Below are 22,265 nucleotides of genomic sequence, written 5' to 3'. Positions count from 1 at the left end.
AGTGAACCTTACTTTATTCTTGCATACAAATGAAACAAGTACATAAAAACAGCTTGTTTAAGCTAAACATCATATTAATTCAATTTGATCTCGTGTTCTTACAATCTAGTAATGCAAATCATCCAACAATTTTATATTCTCGAATCTAATCGAATAGATTTTGTTTATCCAATTAAAATACCGCTCTAAAGGATATAGCTTAGGCTTGCGAAATATTGAAACGTTAGTTATTGCTTTCAAGAAAAATATCCTAATTGTAGGGCTATAGCCGCACAAATATCTCATATCAAACCTGAGTCTTAAATCTTCTGCATGTTTTATGTGACCAACTAAAAGGTGACTGTAAGTTTCGTATAAGATAAAAATGAATTTAGTTTAGTAAAACCATTTTTGGAGCAAATATTTATAGGAATTTAATTTGTTGGAGACTTTTTAACCTCTACTAGTGAAACTTTGAAAGAACGTGACATTCTCAAAGGAACTTGAATAGATTTCTATTTTAGATCCCCAGTACTGTTTGAAATAACATGGTATACGCTTGTCGACAGTTGAACTCAGGTCTATTGCTTGGAAGGCAATTATCTTAACTATTGGACTACAGGCGCAATTTAAACTTGCTTCCGAGGGAAGTTTATCAAAAGCAAAAAATGGACAAGATAAAATTATAGTTGATTAGTCGCATATAAATGTGTCCTATACATGTGCGAATAAGTAGCTTGTTTAAGAGAAACATCAGATTAACTCAATTTGATCTTGTCTTCTTACAATCAAGTTATGAAACTTATAGAGCACTTTTATATTCTCGAATCGAATTGAATAGATTTTTTTTATCGAATTGAAATACCGCTCGATAGGACATAGCTTGCGCTTGGAATATTGAAACGTTGGTTATTGCTTTCAACAAAAATATCCTAATTGTACGGCTAAAGCCGCACAAATATCTCATATCAAACCTAAGTCCTTAATCTTTACCATGTTTTATGTGAGCGAGCAAGAGGTGACCCGAACTTTCTTATCAGATAAAAACGAATCTAGTTTAGTGAAACCCTTTTTCGACCAAATATTTATAGGAATTCAATTTGTTGGAGACTTTTTAGCCTCTACTTGTGAAACTCTCGAAGAACGTGACATTATCAAATGGACTTGAATAGTCAAGATAAAATTATCAAAGGGACTTGAATAGACAAGCGCCATTTCCACCTGCTTCCAATGGAAGTTTATTAAAAACAAAAAATAGAAAAGATAAAATTATTGTTGAGTAGTTGCATATAAATGTGTGTCCTACACATATGCGAATAAATATTGAGCCTTACTTTCTTCTCGCATATAAATCAAACAATTCCACAAAAACAACTTCTTTGACTTAAACATAAGATTAATTCAATCTTTTCCCATGTTCTTGCAATCTAGTTATGAAACTCGTCCAACAATGTTATATTCTCGAATCAAATCGTATAGATTTTGCATGTCCAATTGAAGTACTACTCTAAAACACATAGCGTGTTGTTGAGGAATGTTCAAACATGGTCTATTTCTTGGAAGAAAAATATCCTAAAATTAGGCCTACAGGCGCACAAATATCTCACATGAACTTGAGTCCTTGATCTTTACCTTTTTTTATGAGAGAGAGCTAAGGGTGACTCTAACATTCTTTATAAGATAAGAACGAAACTAGTTTAGAGAGACCGTTTTATGACCAAATATTTATAAGAATTCAATTTGTTGGAGAGTTTTTAAACTCTGCTAATGAAACTCTCCAATAACGTGAAATTGTCGAAGGGAATTGAATATATTTCTCTTTTCGATAGTAAGTAGTGCTTGAAATAACATGGTGTGCGCTTGCCGAGAGTTGAACTCACGATTATTATGGACTACAAGCATAATTTGAGCCTACTTCCAACGTAATTTCATCGCAAACAAAACACATACATGGTAAAAGTATTGTGGAGTACTTGCATATCAATGTTAGTCCTTAACCTTTACCAATTGTTACTTAAGTGAACGAATAGTAAGCCTTACATTCTTCTAGCATACAAATGAAAGAAGTCCTTAAAAATAGCTTATTTGAGCAATATATCTTATTAATTCAATTTTTTCCCGTGTTCTTAGAATCTAGTTATGAAACGTAGTCTATTGCTTTCAAGAAAAATATCGTAAATGTAGGGCTAGAGTTGAACTCGGATCTATTGCTTGGAAGGCAATTATCCTAACCGTTGGACTACAAGCACAATTTAACCTTGCTTCGAAGGGAAGTTTGTCAAAAACAAAAAATATAGGAGAGAAAATTATTGTTGAGTAGTCGCATGTAAATGTTAGTCCTATACCTGAGCGAACAAATAGTGAGGCTTACTTTCTTCTCGCATACACATGAAACAAGTCCACAAAAATAGCCTTTTTAAGCTAAACATCAGAATAATTTAATTTGATCTCTTGTTCCTACAATGTAGTTATGAAACTCATCCAACAATTTTATATTCTCGAATCTAATCGAATAGATTTTGTTTATCCAATTGAAGTACCGCTCTAAAGGACATAGCGTGCGCCTTCGGAATATTGAAACTCTCTAATTATGAAAGTCATCGAATAGATTTTGTTTATCCAATTCGAGTACCGCTCTAAAGGACAAAACATGCATTTGCGGAATATTCAAACGTTGGTTATTGCTTTCAATTTGAACTTCAATTTATAGGACTTTAATTTATTGCTAATGAAACTATTGAAGAACATAACATTATAAAACGGATTTCAATAGATTTCTCTTTTATATCCTGAGTACTGATTGAAATAACATGGCATGCACTTGTCGAGAGTTGAACTCGTGTCTATTGCTTGGAAGGGAATTAACCTAACCGTTGGCCTACAAGCGCAATTTCCACCTACTTCCAGTGGAACATTATCAAAAACATAAAATACACAAGATAAAATTATTGTTGAGTAGTCGCATAATTATGGGAGTCGTATACCTATACGAATAAAACCTGAACCTTACTTTCTTCTCGCATAAAAATGCAAGAAATCCACTTAAACAACATATGTAAGCTACTCATCAGATTAATTCAATTTGATCTCCTGTTCTTACAATCTACTTATGAATGTTAGTGAACAATTTTATATTCTCGAATCTATCGAATACATTTTTTTTATCCAATTTGAGTACCGCTCTAAAGGACATAGCATGCGCTTGCGGAATATTGAAACGTTGCTTATTGCATTGAAAAAAAATATTCTAATTATACTTCTAAAGTCGCACAAATATCTCATATCAAACCTGAGTGCTTAATGTTTTCTATGATTTATGTGAGTGACCAAAAGGTGATTCTAAGTTTCTTATAAGATAAAAACGTATCTAGTTTATTAAAACAGTTTCTGGACAAATTATTTATAGGACTTCAATTTGTTGGAAACAGTTTAACCTCTGCCAATGAAACTCTGCAAGAACTGCAAGAACGTAACATTACGAAGGGGACTTGAATAGATTTCTGTTTTAGATCGTGAGTACTGGTTGAAATAACATGGTATACACTTGCCGAGAGTTGAACTCGGGTCTATTGCCTAGAAGGCAATTATCCTAACCGTTAGACTACAAGCGCGATACTTCTAGTGCTTATGTGAAACATAAAATAGGCAAGATAAAATTATTGTTGAGTAGTCGCATATTTATGGGAGTCCTATACCTGTACGAATAAAAACTGAACCTTACTTTCTTTTCGCATACAAATGAAAGAAATCCACAAAACCAAGCTATGTAAGCTAATCAACAGATTAATTCATTTTTATCTCTTGTTCTTATAATCTAATTATGAAAATCATTCAACAATTTTATATTCTCGAATCTATCGAATACGTTTTGTCTATCCAATTCGAGTATCGCACTAAAGGACATAACATTCGCTTGCGGAATATTGAAACGTTGGTAATTGCTTTCAATCTGTACTTCAATTTGTTGGAGACGTTTTAACCTCTTCTAGTGAAACTTTCGAAGAACGTAACATTACGAAAGGGTTGAAATAACATGGTATGCACTTGCCGAGAGTTGAACTCGGGTCTATTGCTTGGAAGCCAATTATCCTAACCGTTGGACTACAAGCGCAATTTCAATCTACTACTTTGGAAGCTTATCAGAAACTTAAAATAGGCAAGATAAAATTATTGTTGGGTGGTCATATAATTATGGGAGTCCTATACTTTCCTCTCGCATACAAATGAAAGAAATCCACAAAACCAAGCTATGTAGGCTATTCAACAGATTAAATCATTTTTATCTCTTGTTCTTACAATCTAATTATGAAAGTCATTCAACAATTTTATATTCTCGAATCTATGGAATACATTTTGTCTATCCAATTCGAGTATCACTTTAAAGGTCATAGCTTGCCCTTGCAGAATATTGAAACGTTGGTTAATGCTTTCAAGAAAAATATCCTAATTGTACGGCTAAAGCCGCACAAATATCTAATATCAAACCCAAGTCGTTAATGTTTTCTATGTTTTATGTCAGCGACAAGAAGGTGACGTTATGTTTCTTATAAGATAAGAAGGAATCTAGTTTATTATAACCGTTTTTGCACAAAATATTTATAGGACATCAATTTGTTGGAGACATTAAAACCTCTGCTAATGAAACTGTCGAAGAACGTAACATTACGACAGGGACTTCAATAGATTTCTATTGTAGATTGTGAGTACTGGTTGAAATAACATGGTATGCGCTTGCCGAGAGTTGAAGTCGGGTCTATTACTTGGAAGGCAATTATCCTAACCGTTGGACTACAAGCGCAATTTCCATCTTCTTGAGTCGAAGCTTATGAGAAACTTAAAATAGGCAAGATAAAATTATTGTTGAGTAGTCGCATAATTATGGGAGTCCTATACCTGTACGAATAAAAACTGAACCTTACTTTCTTCTCGCATACAAATGAAAGAAATCAACAAAACCAAGCTATGTAAGCTAATCAACAGATTAATTCATTTTTATCTCTTGTTCTTACAATCTAATTATGAGAGTCATTCAACAATTTTATATTCTCGAATCTTTCGAATACATTTTGTCTATCCAATTCGAATATCGTTGTAAAGGACATAGCTTACGCTTGCGGAATATTGAAACGTTGGTTATTGCTTTCAAGAAAAATATCCTGTTTGTACGGCTAAAGCCGCACAAATATCGCATATCAAACCTGACTCCATGATATTTTCTATGGTTTATGTGAGCGACCAAAAGGTGACGCTATGTTTCTTATAAGATAAAAAGGGAACTAGTTTATTAAAACGGGTTTTGCACAAAATATTTATAGGACATCAATTTGTTGGAGACATTTAAACTTCTGCTAATGAAACTGTCGAAGAACGTAACATTACGACAGGGACTTCAACAAATTACTATTTTAGATTGTGAGTACTGGTTGAAATAACATGGTATGCGCTTGCCGAGAGTTGAACTCGGTGTTGGGATTTCGGTCCCTCCGGATGGGATGTCCGGAGATGAATGACGGCAAGCCCGGTTGCGGTTACGGAACCGGATGATGAAGAGTACCCGGCATGAAGCCGGATGAAGAGACCCCGGCTACGGAGCCGGATGCTGAAGAACCCCGGTTACGGAGCCGAATGATGAATGTACCCGGAGAGAGATCCGGATGCGGGGACATATTTGTGAATATGTTTTCCAAGAGCCCTTGAGGCTTTATTTGTAAATAGCCCGAAAGTCATATGTGTATAAATATGACTTAGGGCAAACAGTTTAACTGTTGTTGCTCATTTTCTGTTTTCCACTAAGAGGGAGCGAAGTGAGTGCAGCCGAGAGAGAGTGAGAGAGAAGGAGGAAGGAAGAGGTCGACGCCTCTGTGTAATACCGCCGCCTGTGGCGAGGACAGCGAGCTCAAGGTCGTCGCCTTGCAGCTCGCCATTGTACATTCCCGCGTATAGTGATAGTTGGAGTCTTGCACTCCCGTGGTTTTTCCCATTTAGGGTTTTCCACGTAAAACATCTAGTGTGCCCTTCTCTCTATTGTTTTCGTGCATTGGTGTATTTCCCGTTTTCTGTGAATCGATCCTGTTCCTCGGTTGTGGCCGGAGGCGGAAGCCCGACAAAGTGGTATCAGAGCGACGGTAACATAGAAAATGGAAGGCGGCAGCAGCGGGCAGCCGGGGATGATGGTGCTGAATGCGCAGAACTACGCCGACTGGAAGATAAAGATGGAGGATCTGCTCATTGTTCGGGACCTGTATGAACCGATCGACAGGTCGGAAATACCCAAGGGGGTACTTGAGACGGAGTGGAGGCTTCTGAACCGGAAAGCCGTTGCAACCATTCGGCAATACGTCGACGTGAGCGTTCTACAACACGTGGCGAACGACACCAACGCATATGAGATGTGGAGGAAGCTGTCGGGCCTCTACGAGAGGAAGAATGCGTTGAACCGGACCTCCCTGATGAGAAAGATAGTGAACCTCAAGTACCGGGACGGCGAGAGTATGGTGGAACACGTAAGCACGTTCATGGGATTCGTGAACCAGCTTGCGGCGATCAAGTTCCCGTTGGAGGATGCAATGCAAGCCATCATCCTGATGTGTACATTGCCGGACAGCTGGGAGAACTTGGTGGTGACTCTCAGCACCTCCTGCGCCGAAGATAACTTGTCCCTACAAACGGTAAAGACAAGTATTTTGAACGAAGAAGCGCGTCGGAGAGATAAAGAACCGGTCTCCGACTCGAAGGCGCTGCTTACCGAATCGGAACGGGGAAGACATGGGAACCGGAGTCCGCAAAGACGGGAGAAGTCGGGGACCCGGTCGCAGTCAAGAGGAAGACCCACATGCTTCCACTGTGGGAAGCCGGGGCACTTCCGGAAGAATTGTCGGCATTACCGAAAGGACAACGGAGCCGACGACACCGATTCGAAGAAGTCACCGGAGAGAAACGGTGCATACCGGGGAGCCACGGACCGGAGAGGTCCGGATCGGCGAGGGCAGGACCGGAAAGGAACGACGGCACTCGCGGCAAGTGAAGAAGAGATAATGCTCATTACCGAAGAGAGGGAGCTGAACCTTGCCGGTGAAGAGATGACCTGGGTGGTCGATTCCGGAGCGTCGTTCCACCTGACCCCGGAGAAGAAATACTTCTCATCCTACACAGCCGGTGAGCACGGCTGTGTCCGGATGGGAAATGAAGGCACATGCCGGATTGCCGGCATAGGAGACGTGTGGCTGTTGACATCAACCGGATGCAAGATGCTGTTGAAGGATGTGCGACACGTTCCGGAGGTCCGATTGAACCTGATCTCAGCCGGGAGGCTAGATGATGAAGGCTACACGGGTAGCATCCGGAACGGTGTCATGAAGTTCAGCAAAGGGAGCCTGATAGTGGCTCGGGCCCGGAAAGACAACACACTGTACCTGATGAATGCCCGGTTATGTCCGGAAGAGCTGAATGTGGCAGCCGACACTGCCGGTGAGCTGTGGCACAAGAGACTGTGCCACATGAGTGAGAAGGGGATGAAGAGGCTTGCAGAAGACAACCTTATTCCAGTGAAGCATGTGCACCTGGAGAAGTGCACCGATTGTCTGGCCGGTAAGCAAAACCGGACCTCCTTCCACTCAAGGCCACCGACGAGACGTAGCGCACCATTGGAGTTGGTGCACACTGATGTGTGTCAGGTAGAAACGAAGTCACATGGCGGAGCCCAGTACTTCGTGACATTCATTGATGACCACAGCCGGAAGCTGTGGACGGCACCGTTGAAGACAAAGGACCGAGTATTGTCCGTCTTCAAAGAACTCCACGCGAGAGTGGAAAGAGAATCCGGCAAGAAGCTGAAAGCGATACGAGCGGATAACGGAGGGGAATACCGGGGGCAGTTCCAGGAGTACTGTCGCTCGAAGGGAATCCGGCTCGAGTTTACTGTGCCGAAGACGCCGGAACTGAACGGGCTGGCCGAGAGGATGAACCGGACCATAATGGAGAGGGTCCGGAGTATGCTGGCGCATGCGAAATTACCCAAGGGATTTTGGGCCGAGGCAATGTCGACGGCGACGTATGTGATAAATAGATCACCCTCAGTACCTTTGGACGGAGACACGCCGCAGAAAGTGTGGACCGGTAAGGAAGTGTCCTACCGGCATCTGAAGGTGTTCGGGTGTCTCGCATACGTGCATGTGGCAAAGGACCGGAGAGGAAAGCTAGATCCAAAGACCCGGCCATGCATATTCCTCGGTTACGGCGACGACGAGTTCGGCTACCGAGTATGGGACCCGGTCGACAAGAAGATATTCAGGAGTCGAGACATCATCTTCATGGAGGACAAGACACTCGCCGACTGGGAGTCGGAGAAGAAGATGAAGAGCTCCAAGTCGACCGGTGAGGATCAACTCTACGAGGAGCAGTCCCGACCGGCAAGGGACCGGTTAGCACTCGAGGACCCGGCCGAAGACGGTGAAGAAACAGAACCGGCCGAAGAAGATGAAAATGATACCGGAACCGGCCCCGATCCCGAAATGGATTCGGATGAAGAAGAAGAATCGGAAGAACCGGTTACCGAAGCTCCCGAACGGAGATATCCTCTAAGAGAGAGGAGGGCCCCCCGGAGATTTCCGGAACCAGAGCACGTGCTGCTAACCGACGAGGGGGAGCCGGAGAGCTTTGAAGAAGCAAAGCATGACACCCAGAGCCGCAGGTGGTTGAGTGCCATGCAGGACGAGATGGATTCCCTGCATGAAAACCACACATACGAACTTGTGGAGTTGCCGAATGGAAAGCGGGCACTTCGAAACAAGTGGGTGTTCAAGCTGAAACCGGGAGATGCCGGAAACCCCCCGAGATACAAAGCCAGGATCGTGGTGAAGGGGTTTCAGCAGAAGAAGGGCGTCGACTTCGACGAAATATTTGCCCCGGTAGTGAAGATGACCTCCATCCGGACGGTGCTGAGCATAGCGGCAAGCATGGACCTCGAGGTAGAACAGATGGACGTGAAGACGGCATTCCTTCACGGCGACCTCGAAGAAGAGATCTACATGCAGCAACCGGAAGGATTCGAGAAGAAAGGGAAGGAGCACCTGGTATGCCGATTGAAGAAGAGCCTTTACGGACTGAAGCAGGCTCCCCGGCAATGGTACCGGAAGTTCGACTCCTTCATGACCGACGAAGGGTACCACAAAACGCAGTCAGATCACTGCATGTTTGTGAAGAAGTTCGAAGGAGGAGACTCTCTAATACTCCTCCTGTACGTGGACGACATGTTGATCGTCGGACGGGACCAGGTCAAGATACGGGTGCTGAAGAAGGCTCTTCACCGAACCTTCTCAATGAAGGACTTGGGTCCGGCGAGGCAAATACTAGGGATGCACATCATCCGGGACCGGAAGAAGAAGCAGTTGTGGCTGTCACAGGAGAAGTACGTGACAAAGGTGCTTAAACGGTTCAACATGTCGGAAGCAAGACCGGTCGGATCGACCCTCCCGGCAAACTGCAAGCTGTCCAGCAAGCAAAGTCCCAAGACAAAGGCTGAAAAGGAGGATATGATGAAAGTGTCGTATGCCTCAGCCGTCGGGAGCTTGATGTACGCCATGGTGTGTACGAGACCGGACATCGGATATGCAGTCGGAGTGGTGAGCCGGTACATGAGCAATCCCGGCAAAGAGCACTGGAACGCGGTCAAGTGGATACTCCGATACCTGAAGGGCACGACAAACGTGTGCCTCCGATTCGGCTCCGGTAAGCCCGAACTCGACGGCTTTACCGATTCGGATATGTCGGCTGATGCAGATACCAGCCGGTCCACATCAGGGTATGTGATGACGTATGCAGGAGGAGCTGTTTCATGGCAGTCGAGGCTGCAGAAGACGGTTGCGTTATCAACCACGGAGGCGGAGTACATGGCGGCTGTTGAAGCCGGCAAGGAAATAATATGGATGAAGGACTTCATTAGAGAGCTCGGTATCTGGCAGGAGGAGTATCGACTCTACTGCGATAGTCAGAGTGCCATCCACCTTGCAAAGAATGCGGACTACCATTCCCGGACGAAACACATCCAGCGTAGATACCACTGGATCCGGGAAAGGATAGAAGACAAGGAGTTCGTGCTGACGAAGATCCACACGGACGACAACGGGTCGGATATGCTGACCAAGGTGCTCACAACCGACAAGCTGGAAGGATGCCGGAAGAGGATCGGGTTGGAGAGACATCCCATGCCGAAGTGAAGGGGGAGTTTGTTGGGATTTCGGTCCCTCCGGATGGGATGTCCGGAGATGAATGACGGCAAGCCCGGTTGCGGTTACGGAACCGGATGATGAAGAGTACCCGGCATGAAGCCGGATGAAGAGACCCCGGCTACGGAGCCGGATGCTGAAGACCCCGGCTACGGAGCCGGATGCTGAAGAACCCCGGTTACGGAGCCGGATGATGAATGTACCCGGAGAGAGATCCGGATGCGGGGACATATTTGTGAATATGTTTTCGAAAGAGCCCTTGAGGCTTTATTTGTAAATAGCCCGAAAGTCATATGTGTATAAATATGACTTAGGGCAAACAGTTTAACTGTTGTTGCTCATTTTCTGTTTTCCACTAAGAGGGAGCGAAGTGAGAGCAGCCGAGAGAGAGTGAGAGAGAAGGAGGAAGGAAGAGGTCGACGCCTCTGTGTAATACCGCCGCCTGTGGCGAGGACAGCGAGCTCAAGGTCGTCGCCTTGCAGCTCGCCATTGTACATTCCCGCGTATAGTGATAGTTGGAGTCTTGCACTCCCGTGGTTTTTCCCATTTAGGGTTTTCCACGTAAAACATCCAGTGTGCCCTTCTCTCTATTGTTTTCGTGCATTGGTGTATTTCCCGTTTTCTGTGAATCGATCCTGTTCCTCGGTTGTGGCCGGAGGCGGAAGCCCGACACTCGGGTCTATTGCTTGGAAGGCAATTATCCTAACCGTTGGACTACAAGCGCAATTTCCATCTACTTCTGTGGTATCTTATGAGAAACTTGAAATAGGCAAGATAAAATTATTGTTGAGTAGTCGCATAATTGAGGCAGTCCTATACCTGTACGGATAAAAACTGCACCTTACTTTCTTCTCGCATACAAATGAAAGAAATCCACAAAACCAAGCTTTGTAAGCTAATCAACATATTAATTCATTTTTATCTCTTGTTCTTACAATCTAATTATGAAAGTCATTCAACAATCTTATATTCTCGAATCTATCGAATACATTTTCTCTATCCAATTCGATAATCGCTCTAAAGGACATAGCTTGCACTTGCGGAATATTGAAACATTGGTTATTGCATTCAAGGAAAATATCCTGATTGTACGGCTAAAGCCGTACAAATATCTCAAATCAAACCTGACTCCTTAATATTATAAATGTATTATGTGAGCGACCAGAAGGTGACGCTATGTTTCTTATAAGATAAAAAGGAATCTAGTTTATTCAAACCGTTTTTGCACAAAATATTTATAGGACATCAATTTGTTGGAGACATTTAAACCTCTGCTAATGAAACTCTCGAAGAACGTAAAATTACGACAGGGACTTCAACAAATTTCTGTTGTAGATCGTGAGTACTAGTTGAAATAACATGGTATGCGCTTGCCGAGAGTTGAACTCGGGTCTATTGCTTGGAAGGCAATTATCCTAACCGTTGGACTACAAGCGCAATTTCCCTCTACTTCTGTGGAATCTTATGAGAAACTTAAAATAGGCAAGATAAAATTATTGTTGAGTAGTCGCATAATTAAGGGAGTCCTATACCTGTACGAATAAAAACTGCAACTTACTTTCTTCTCCCATACAAATGAAAGAAATCAAGAAAACCAAGCTATGTAATCTAATCAACAGATTAATTCATTTTTATCTCTTATTCTTACAATCTAATTATGAGAGTCATTCAACAATTTTATATTCTCGAATCTTTCGAATACATTTTGTCTATCCAATTCGAGTATCGCTGTAAAGGACATAGCTTGCGCTTGCGGAATATTGAAACGTTGGTTATTGCTTTCAAGAAAATATCCTATTTGTACGGCTAAAGCCACACAAATATCTCATATCAAACCTGACTCCTTGATGTTTTCTATGTTTTATGTGAGCGACCAGAAGGTGACGCTATGTTTCTTATAAGATAAAAAGGAATCTAGTTTATTCAAACGGTTTTTGCACAAAATATTTATAGGACATGAATTTGTTGGAGACATTTAAACCTCTGCTAATGAAACTGTCGAAGAACGTAACATTCCGACAGGGACTTCAATAAATTTCTGTTGTAGATCGTGAGTACTGGTTGAAATAACATGGTATGCGCTTGCCGAGAATTGAACTCGGGTCTATTGCTTGGAAGGCAATTATCCTAACCGTTGGACTACAAGCGCAATTTCCATCTACTTCTGTGGTATCTTATGAGAAACTTGAAATAGGCAAGATAAAATTATTGTTGAGTAGTCGCATAATTGAGGGAGTCCTATACCTGTACAAATAAAAACTGCACCTTACTTTCTTCTCGCATACAAATGAAAGAAATCCACAAAACCAAGCTTTGTAAGCTAATCAACAAATTAATTCATTTTTATCTCTTGTTCTTACAATCTAATTATGAAAGTCATTCAACAATCTTATATTCTCGAATCTATCGAATACATTTTCTCTATCCAATTCGATAATCGCTCTAAAGGACATAGCTTGCACTTGCAGAATATTGAAACATTGGTTATTGCATTCAAGGAAAATATCCTGATTGTACGGCTAAAGCCGTACAAATATCTCAAATCAAACCTGACTCCTTAATATTATAAATGTATTATGTGAGCGACCAGAAGGTGACGCTATGTTTCTTATAAGATAAAAAGGAATCTAGTTTATTCAAACCGTTTTTGCACAAAATATTTATAGGACATCAATTTGTTGGAGACATTTAAACCTCTGCTAATGAAACTGTCGAAGAACGTAAAATTACGATAGGGACTTCAACAAATTTCTGTTGTAGATCGTGAGTACTGGTTGAAATAACATGGTATGCGCTTGCCGAGAATTGAACTCGGGTCTATTGCTTGGAAGGCAATTATCCTAACCGTTGGACTACAAGCGCAATTTCCATCTACTTCTGTGGTATCTTATGAGAAACTTGAAATAGGCAAGATAAAATTATTGTTGAGTAGTCGCATAATTGAGGGAGTCCTATACCTGTACGAATAAAAACTGCACCTTACTTTCTTCTCGCATACAAATGAAAGAAATCCACAAAACCAAGCTTTGTAAGCTAATCAACAAATTAATTCATTTTTATCTCTTGTTCTTACAATCTAATTATGAAAGTCATTCAGCAATCGAATAAAAACTGAACCTTACTTTCTTCTCGGATACAAATGAAAGAAATCAACAAAACCAAGCTATGTAAGCTAGTCAACAGATTAATTCATTTTTATCTCTTGTTCATACAATCTAATTATAAGAGTCATTCAACAATTTTATATTCTCGAATCTATCGAATACATTTTGTCTATCCAATTCGAGTATCGTTGTAGAGGACATAGCTTGCGCTTGCGGAATATTGAAACGTTGGTTATTGCTTTCAAGAAAATATCCTATTTGTACGGCTAAAGCCACACAAATATCTCATATCAAACCTGACTCCTTGATGTTTTCTATGTTTTATGTCAGCGACAAGAAGGTGACGTTATGTTTCTTATAAGATAAGAAGGAATCTAGTTTATTATAACCGTTTTTGCACAAAATATTTATAGGACATGAATTTGTTGGAGACATTTAAACCTCTGCTAATGAAACTCTCGAAGAACGTAACATTACGACAGGGACTTCAATAAATTTTTGTTGTAGATCGTGAGTACTGGTTGAAATAACATGGTATGCGCTTGCCGAGAATTGAACTCGGGTCTATTGCTTGGAAGGCAATTATCCTAACCGTTGGACTACAAGCGCAATTTCCATCTACTTCTGTGGTATCTTATGAGAAACTGGAAATAGGCAAGATAAAATTATTGTTGAGTAGTCGCATAATTGAGGGAGTCCTATACCTGTACAAATAAAAACTGCACCTTACTTTCTTCTCGCATACAAATGAAAGAAATCCACAAAAGCAAGCTTTGTAAGCTAATCAACAAATTAATTCATTTTTATCTCTTGTTCTTACAATCTAATTATGAAAGTCATTCAACAATCTTATATTCTCGAATCTATCGAATACATTTTCTCTATCCAATTCGATAATCGCTCTAAAGGACATAGCTTGCACTTGCGGAATATTGAAACATTGGTTATTGCATTCAAGGAAAATATCCTGATTGTACGGCTAAAGCCGTACAAATATCTCAAATCAAACCTGACTCCTTAATATTATAAATGTATTATGTGAGCGACCAGAAGGTGACGCTATGTTTCTTATAAGATAAAAAGGAATCTAGTTTATTCAAACCGTTTTTGCACAAAATATTTATAGGACATCAATTTGTTGGAGACATTTAAACCTCTGCTAATGAAACTGTCGAAGAACGTAAAATTACGATAGGGACTTCAACAAATTTCTGTTGTAGATCGTGAGTACTGGTTGAAATAACATAGTATGCGCTTGCCGAGAATTGAACTCGGGTCTATTGCTTGGAAGGCAATTATCCTAACCGTTGGACTACAAGCGCAATTTCCATCTACTTCTGTGGTATCTTATGAGAAACTTGAAATAGGAAAGATAAAATTATTGTTGAGTAGTCGCATAATTGAGGGAGTCCTATACCTGTACGAATAAAAACTGCACCTTACTTTCTTCTCGCATACAAATGAAAGAAATCCACAAAACCAAGCTTTGTAAGCTAATCAACAAATTAATTCATTTTTATCTTTTGTTCTTACAATCTAATTATGAAAGTCATTCAACAATCGAATAAAAACTGAACCTTACTTTCTTCTCGCATACAAATGAAAGAAATCAAGAAAACCAAGCTATGTAATCTAATCAACAGATTAATTCATTTTTATCTCTTATTCTTATAATCTAATTATGAGAGTCATTCAACAATTTTATATTTTCGAATCTTTCGAATACATTTTGTCTATCCAATTCGAGTATCGCTGTAAAGGACATAGCTTGCGCTTGCGGAATATTGAAACGTTGGTTATTGCTTTCCAGAAAAATATCCTATTTGTACGTCTAAAGCCGCACAAATATCTCATATCAAACCTGACTCCTTGATGTTTTCTATGTATTATGTGAGCGACCAGAAGGTGACGCTATGTTTCTTATAAGAAAAAAAGGAATCTAGTTAATTCAGACGGTTTTTGCACAAAATATTTATAGGACATGAATTTGTTGGAGACATTTAAACCTCTGCTAATGAAACTGTCGAAGAAAGTAACATTACGACAGGTTCTTCAATAGATTTCTATTGTAGATCGTGAGTACTGGTTGAAATAACATGGTATGCGCTTGCCGAGAGTTGAACTCGGGTCTATTGCTTGGAAGGCAATTATCCTAACCGTTGGACTACAAGCGCAATTTCCATCTTCTTGAGTCGAAGCTTATGAGAAACTTGAAATAGGAAAAATAAAATTATTGTTGAGTAGTCGCATAATTATGGGAGTCTTATACCTGTACGAATAAAAACTTCAACTTACTTTCTTCTCGCATACAAATGAAAGAAATCCACAAAACCAAGCTTTGTAAGCTAATCAACAAATTAATTCATTTTTATCTCTTGTTCTTACAATCTAATTATGAAAGTCATTCAGCAATCGAATAAAAACTGAACCTTACTTTCTTCTCGGATACAAATGAAAGAAATCAACAAAACCAAGCTATGTAAGCTAGTCAACAGATTAATTCATTTTTATCTCTTGTTCTTACAATCTAATTATAAGAGTCATTCAACAATTTTATATTCTCGAATCTATCGAATACATTTTGTCTATCCAATTCGAGTATCGCTGTAGAGGACATAGCTTGCGCTTGCGGAATATTGAAACGTTGGTTATTGCTTTCAAGAAAATATCCTATTTGTACGGCTAAAGCCACACAAATATCTCATATCAAACCTGACTCCTTGATGTTTTCTATGTTTTATGTCAGCGACAAGAAGGTGACGTTATGTTTCTTATAAGATAAGAAGGAATCTAGTTTATTATAACCGTTTTTGCACAAAATATTTATAGGACATGAATTTGTTGGAGACATTTAAACCTCTGCTAATGAAACTCTCGAAGAACGTAACATTAGGACAGGGACTTCAATAAATTTTTGTTGTAGATCGTGAGTACTGGTTGAAATAACATGGTATGCGCTTGCCGAGAATTGAACTCGGGTCTATTGCTTGGAAGGCAATTATCCTAACCGTTGGACTACAAGCGCAATTTCCATCTACTTCTGTGGTATCTTATGAGAAACTGGAAATAGGCAAGATAAAATTATTGTTGAGTAGTCGCATAATTGAGGGAGTCCTATACCTGTACAAATAAAAACTGCACCTTACTTTCTTCTCGCATACAAATGAAAGAAATCCACAAAAGCAAGCTTTGTAAGCTAATCAACAAATTAATTCATTTTTATCTCTTGTTCTTACAATCTAATTATGAAAGTCATTCAACAATCTTATATTCTCGAATCTATCGAATACATTTTCTCTATCCAATTCGATAATCGCTCTAAAGGACATAGCTTGCACTTGCGGAATATTGAAACATTGGTTATTGCATTCAAGGAAAATATCCTGATTGTACGGCTAAAGCCGTACAAATATCTCAAATCAAACCTGACTCCTTAATATTATAAATGTATTATGTGAGCGACCAGAAGGTGACGCTATGTTTCTTATAAGATAAAAAGGAATCTAGTTTATTCAAACCGTTTTTGCACAAAATATTTATAGGACATCAATTTGTTGGAGACATTTAAACCTCTGCTAATGAAACTGTCGAAGAACGTAAAATTACGATAGGGACTTCAACAAATTTCTGTTGTAGATCGTGAGTACTGGTTGAAATAACATAGTATGCGCTTGCCGAGAATTGAACTCGGGTCTATTGCTTGGAAGGCAATTATCCTAACCGTTGGACTACAAGCGCAATTTCCATCTACTTCTGTGGTATCTTATGAGAAACTTGAAATAGGAAAGATAAAATTATTGTTGAGTAGTCGCATAATTGAGGGAGTCCTATACCTGTACGAATAAAAACTGCACCTTACTTTCTTCTCGCATACAAATGAAAGAAATCCACAAAACCAAGCTTTGTAAGCTAATCAACAAATTAATTCATTTTTATCTTTTGTTCTTACAATCTAATTATGAAAGTCATTCAACAATCGAATAAAAACTGAACCTTACTTTCTTCTCGCATACAAATGAAAGAAATCAAGAAAACCAAGCTATGTAATCTAATCAACAGATTAATTCATTTTTATCTCTTATTCTTATAATCTAATTATGAGAGTCATTCAACAATTTTATATTTTCGAATCTTTCGAATACATTTTGTCTATCCAATTCGAGTATCGCTGTAAAGGACATAGCTTGCGCTTGCGGAATATTGAAACGTTGGTTATTGCTTTCCAGAAAAATATCCTATTTGTACGTCTAAAGCCGCACAAATATCTCATATCAAACCTGACTCCTTGATGTTTTCTATGTATTATGTGAGCGACCAGAAGGTGACGCTATGTTTCTTATAAGAAAAAAAGGAATCTAGTTAATTCAGACGGTTTTTGCACAAAATATTTATAGGACATGAATTTGTTGGAGACATTTAAACCTCTGCTAATGAAACTGTCGAAGAAAGTAACATTACGACAGGTTCTTCAATAGATTTCTATTGTAGATCGTGAGTACTGGTTGAAATAACATGGTATGCGCTTGCCGAGAGTTGAACTCGGGTCTATTGCTTGGAAGGCAATTATCCTAACCGTTGGACTACAAGCGCAATTTCCATCTTCTTGAGTCGAAGCTTATGAGAAACTTGAAATAGGAAAAATAAAATTATTGTTGAGTAGTCGCATAATTATGGGAGTCTTATACCTGTACGAATAAAAACTTCAACTTACTTTCTTCTCGCATACAAATGAAAGAAATCCACAAAACAAAGCTTTGTAAGCTAATCAACATATTAATTCAATTTTATCTCTTGTTCTTACAATCTAATTATGAAAGTCATTCAACAATCTTATATTCTCGAATCTATCGAATACATTTTGTCTATCCAATTCGATAATCGCTCTAAAGGACATACCTTGCACTTGCGGAATATTGAAACATTGGTTATTGCATTCAAGGAAAATATCCTGATTGTACGGCTAAAGCCGTACAAATATCTCATATCAAACCTGAGTCCTTAATATTATAAATGTATTATGTGAGCGACCAGAAGGTGACGCTATGTTTCTTATAAGATAAAAAGGAATCTAGTTTATTCAAATCGTTTTTGCACAAAATATTTAAAGGACATCAATTTGTTGGAGACATTTAAACCTCTGCTAATGAAACTGTCGAAGAACGTAACATTACGACAGGCAGTTCAATAGATTTCTATTATAGATCCTAGGTACTGGTTGAAATAACATGGTATGCGCTTGCCGAGAGTTGAACTCGGGTCCATTGCTTGGAAGGCAATTATCCTAACCGTTGGACTACAAGCCCAATTTCCATCTACTTGAGTCGAAGCTTATGAGAAACTTACAATAGGCAAGATAAAATTATTGTTGAGTAGTCGCATAATTATGGGAGTCCTATACCTGTACGAATAAAAACTGAACCTTACTTTCTTCTCGCATACAAATGAAAGAAATCAACAAAACCAAGCTATGTAAGCTAATCAACAGATTAATTTATTTTTATCTCTTGTTCTTAATAACTAATTATGAGAGTCATTCAACAATTTTATATTCTCGAATGTTTCGAATACATTTTCTCTATCCAATTCGAGTATCGATGTAAAGGACATAGCTTGCGCTTGCGGAATATTGAAATGTTGGTTATTGCTTTCAAGAAAAATATCCTATTTGTAAGGCTAAAGCCGCACAAATATCTCAGATCAAACTTGACTCCTTGATGTTTTCTATGTTCTATGTGAGCGACCAGACGGTGACGCTTTGTTTCTTATAAGATAAAAAGGAATCTTGTTTATTCAAACGGTTTTTGCACAAAATATTTATAGGACATCAATTAGTTGGAGACATTTAAACCTCTGCTAATGAAATTGTCGAAGAACGTAACATTACGATAGGGACTTCAACAAATTTCTGTTGTAGATCGTGAGTACTGGTTGAAATAACATGGTATGCGCTTGCCGAGAGTTGAACTCGGGTCTATTGCTTGGAAGGCAATTATCCTAACCGTTGGATGAAAGAAATCCACTTAAACAACCTATGTAAGCTAATCTACATATTAATTCATTTTTATCTTGTGTTCGTACAATCTAATTATGAAAGTCATTCAATAATGATATATTCTCGAATCTATCGAATACATTTTGTTTATCCAATTCGAGTACTGCTCTAAAGGACATTGGTTGCGCTTGCAGAATATTGAAATGTTGGTGATTGCTTTCAAGAAAAATATCCTAATTGTACGGCTAAAGCCGCACAAATATGTCATATAAAACCCGAGTCCTTAATGTTTTCTATGTTTTATATGAGAGACCAAAACGTAACCCTAAGTTTCTGATAACATAAAAACGAATCAAGTTTATTAAAACCGTTTTTGGACCAAATATTTATAGGACTTCAATTTGTTGGAGACTTTTCAACATCTACTAATGAAACTCTCGAAGAACATGACATTATGAACGGGAGTTGAATAGATTTCTCTTTTAGATAGTGAGTACTGGTTGCAATAACATGGTATGCGCATGCCGAAAGTTAAACTCGGGTCTATTCCTTGGAAGGCAATTATCCTAACCGTTAGACTACAAGCGCAATTTCAACCTGATTCGAATGGAAGTTTATCAAAAACATAAAATACACAAAATAAATTTATTGTTGTGTAGTCGCATATAAATGTGAGTCTCTTAAAACGTAAAACGAATCTAGTTTTTAAAACTCGTTTTTGGGCTAAATATTTATGGGACTTTAATTTGTTGGAGACATTTTAACCTCTTCTACTGAAACTCTGGAAGAACGTAACATTATGAACGGGGCTTGAATAGATTTCTCTTTTAGATCGTGAGTATTGGTTGAATAACATGGTATGCGTTTGCCGAGAGTTGAACTCGGGTCTATTCCTTGGAAGGGAATTATCCTAACCGTTGGACTACAACCGCAATTTCCATCTAGTTTCAGTGGAAGCTTATCAAACACCTAACATACGCAAGATAAAATTATTGTTGGGTAATCGCATAATTATGGGCGTCCTATACATGTGCGAATAAAAACTGAACAATACTTTCTTCTCGCATACAAATGAAAGAAATCCACAAAAACAACCTATGTAAGCTAATCATCAAATTAATTCAATTTGATCTCATGTTCTTACAATCTACTAATGAAAGTGATTGAATAATTTTATATTCTCGAATCTATCGAATACTCTTTGTTTATCCAATTAGAGTACCGCTGTAAAGGACATAGTTTGCGCGTGCGGAATATTGAAACGTTGGTTATTTCTTTCACGAAAAAATATCCTAATTGTACGGCTAAAGCCACACAAATATCTCATATCGAACCTGAGTCCTTAATGTTTTTTCTACGTTTTATGTGAGCTACCAGAAGGTGATCCTATGTATCTTATAAGATAAAAACGTATCTACTTTATTAAAAACGTTTTTGAGCAAAACATTGATGGGACTTCAATTTGTTGGAGACATTTTAATTAAAACCGTTTTTGGACAAAATATTTATGGGACTTCAATTTGTTGGAGACATTTTAACCTCTGCTAATGAAACTCTGGAAGAACGTAACATTATGAACGGACTTGAATATATTTTTCTTTTGGATCGTTAGTACTAGTTGAAATAACATTGTATGCGCTTGCGGAGAGTTGAAGTCGAGTCTATTTCGTGGAAGGAAATTATCCTAACCGTTGGACTACAAGCGCAATTTCCATCTACTTCCAGTGGAAGCTTATCAGAAACTTAAAATAGGGAAGATAAAATTATTATTGGGTAGTCGCATATTTACGGGAGTCCTATCGAATACATTTTGTTTATCCAGTTCGAGTACCGCTGTAAAGGACATTGGTTGCGCTTGCGGAATATTGAAATGTTGGTGATTGCTTTCAAGAAAAATATCCTAATTGTACGGCTAAAGCCGTACAAATATCTCATATCAAATCCGAGTCCTTAATGTTTTCTACGTTTTATGTGAGCGACCAAAACGTAACCCTAAGTTTCTGAAATGATAAAAACGAATCTATTTTATTAAAACTGTTTTTTGACCAAATATTTATAGGACTTCAATTTGTTGGATACTTTTTAACCTCTGCTAATGAAACTCTCGAAGAACGTGACATTATAAACGGGACTTGAATAGATTTCTCTTTTAGATCGTGAGTACTGGTTGCAATAACATGGTATGCGCATGCCGAGAGTTGAACTCGGGTTTATTCCTTGGAAGGCAATTACCCTAACCGTTAGACTACAAGCGCAATTTCAACTTGATTCTAATGGAAGTTTATCAAAAACATAAAATACACAAAATAAATTTATTGTTGTGTAGTCGCATATAAATGTGAGTCTCTTAAAACATAAAAAGGAATCTAGTTTCTAAAACCCGTTGGACTACAAGCGCAATTATCCTAACCGTTGGACTACAAGCGCAATTTCCATCTACTTCCAGTAGAAGCTTATTAGAAACTTGAAATAGGGAAGATAAAATTATTGTAGGGTGGTCGCATAATTATGGGAGTCCTATAGCTGTGTGAATAAAAACTGAACATTACTTTCTTCTCGCATACAAATGAAAGAAATCCATAAAACCAAGCTATGTAAGCTAATCAATAGATTAATTCATTTTTATCTCGTGTTCTTACAATCTAATTATGAAAGTAATTCAATTACGATATATTCTCGAATCTATCGAATACATTTTGTTTATCCAATTCGAGTACCGCTCTAAAGGACATTGGTTGTGCTTGCGGAATATTGAAATGTTGGTGATTGCTTTCAAGAAAAATATCCTAATTGTACGGCTAAAGCCGCACAAATATCTCATATCAAACCCGACTGCTTAATGTTTTCTATGTTTTGACTACAAGCAATTTCAACCTTATTCTAATGGAAGTTTATCAAAAACATAAAATACAGAAGATAAATTTATTGGTTAGTAGTCCCATATAAATTTGAGTCTCTTATAAGATA

The 22,265-nt window shown here is 38.7% G+C and overlaps 9 non-coding genes across 9 annotated transcripts; all 9 read right to left on the bottom strand.

Moving 5' to 3' along the window:
- Nucleotides 1-11,567: 11,567 nt before the first annotated feature.
- On the bottom strand, nucleotides 11,568-11,639 carry TRNAG-UCC (transfer RNA glycine (anticodon UCC)). The gene has a single exon. It is a non-coding gene; the product is annotated as a tRNA-Gly (tRNA).
- Nucleotides 11,640-12,279: 640 nt separating this feature from the next.
- TRNAG-UCC (transfer RNA glycine (anticodon UCC)) lies at nucleotides 12,280-12,351 on the bottom strand. Its single transcript has one exon. It is a non-coding gene; the product is annotated as a tRNA-Gly (tRNA).
- A 641-nt stretch (nucleotides 12,352-12,992) lies between these two features.
- TRNAG-UCC (transfer RNA glycine (anticodon UCC)) lies at nucleotides 12,993-13,064 on the bottom strand. Its single transcript has one exon. It is a non-coding gene; the product is annotated as a tRNA-Gly (tRNA).
- Nucleotides 13,065-13,843: 779 nt separating this feature from the next.
- On the bottom strand, nucleotides 13,844-13,915 carry TRNAG-UCC (transfer RNA glycine (anticodon UCC)). Its single transcript has one exon. It is a non-coding gene; the product is annotated as a tRNA-Gly (tRNA).
- A 641-nt stretch (nucleotides 13,916-14,556) lies between these two features.
- On the bottom strand, nucleotides 14,557-14,628 carry TRNAG-UCC (transfer RNA glycine (anticodon UCC)). Its single transcript has one exon. It is a non-coding gene; the product is annotated as a tRNA-Gly (tRNA).
- A 780-nt stretch (nucleotides 14,629-15,408) lies between these two features.
- Nucleotides 15,409-15,480, bottom strand: TRNAG-UCC (transfer RNA glycine (anticodon UCC)). The gene has a single exon. It is a non-coding gene; the product is annotated as a tRNA-Gly (tRNA).
- Nucleotides 15,481-16,259: 779 nt separating this feature from the next.
- On the bottom strand, nucleotides 16,260-16,331 carry TRNAG-UCC (transfer RNA glycine (anticodon UCC)). The gene has a single exon. It is a non-coding gene; the product is annotated as a tRNA-Gly (tRNA).
- A 641-nt stretch (nucleotides 16,332-16,972) lies between these two features.
- Nucleotides 16,973-17,044, bottom strand: TRNAG-UCC (transfer RNA glycine (anticodon UCC)). Its single transcript has one exon. It is a non-coding gene; the product is annotated as a tRNA-Gly (tRNA).
- A 780-nt stretch (nucleotides 17,045-17,824) lies between these two features.
- Nucleotides 17,825-17,896, bottom strand: TRNAG-UCC (transfer RNA glycine (anticodon UCC)). The gene has a single exon. It is a non-coding gene; the product is annotated as a tRNA-Gly (tRNA).
- Nucleotides 17,897-22,265: the final 4,369 nt, after the last annotated feature.

The sequence above is a fragment of the Azolla caroliniana genome, unplaced genomic scaffold, assembly GCF_043228905.1.
Source record: "Azolla caroliniana isolate FFs.n. ecotype wild unplaced genomic scaffold, voAzoCaro1.0.p SCAF_20, whole genome shotgun sequence".
Lineage (NCBI taxonomy): Eukaryota > Viridiplantae > Streptophyta > Polypodiopsida > Salviniales > Salviniaceae > Azolla > Azolla caroliniana.
Note: the sequence above shows the minus strand (reverse complement) of the source record. Positions and strands in the feature narration are given on the sequence as shown.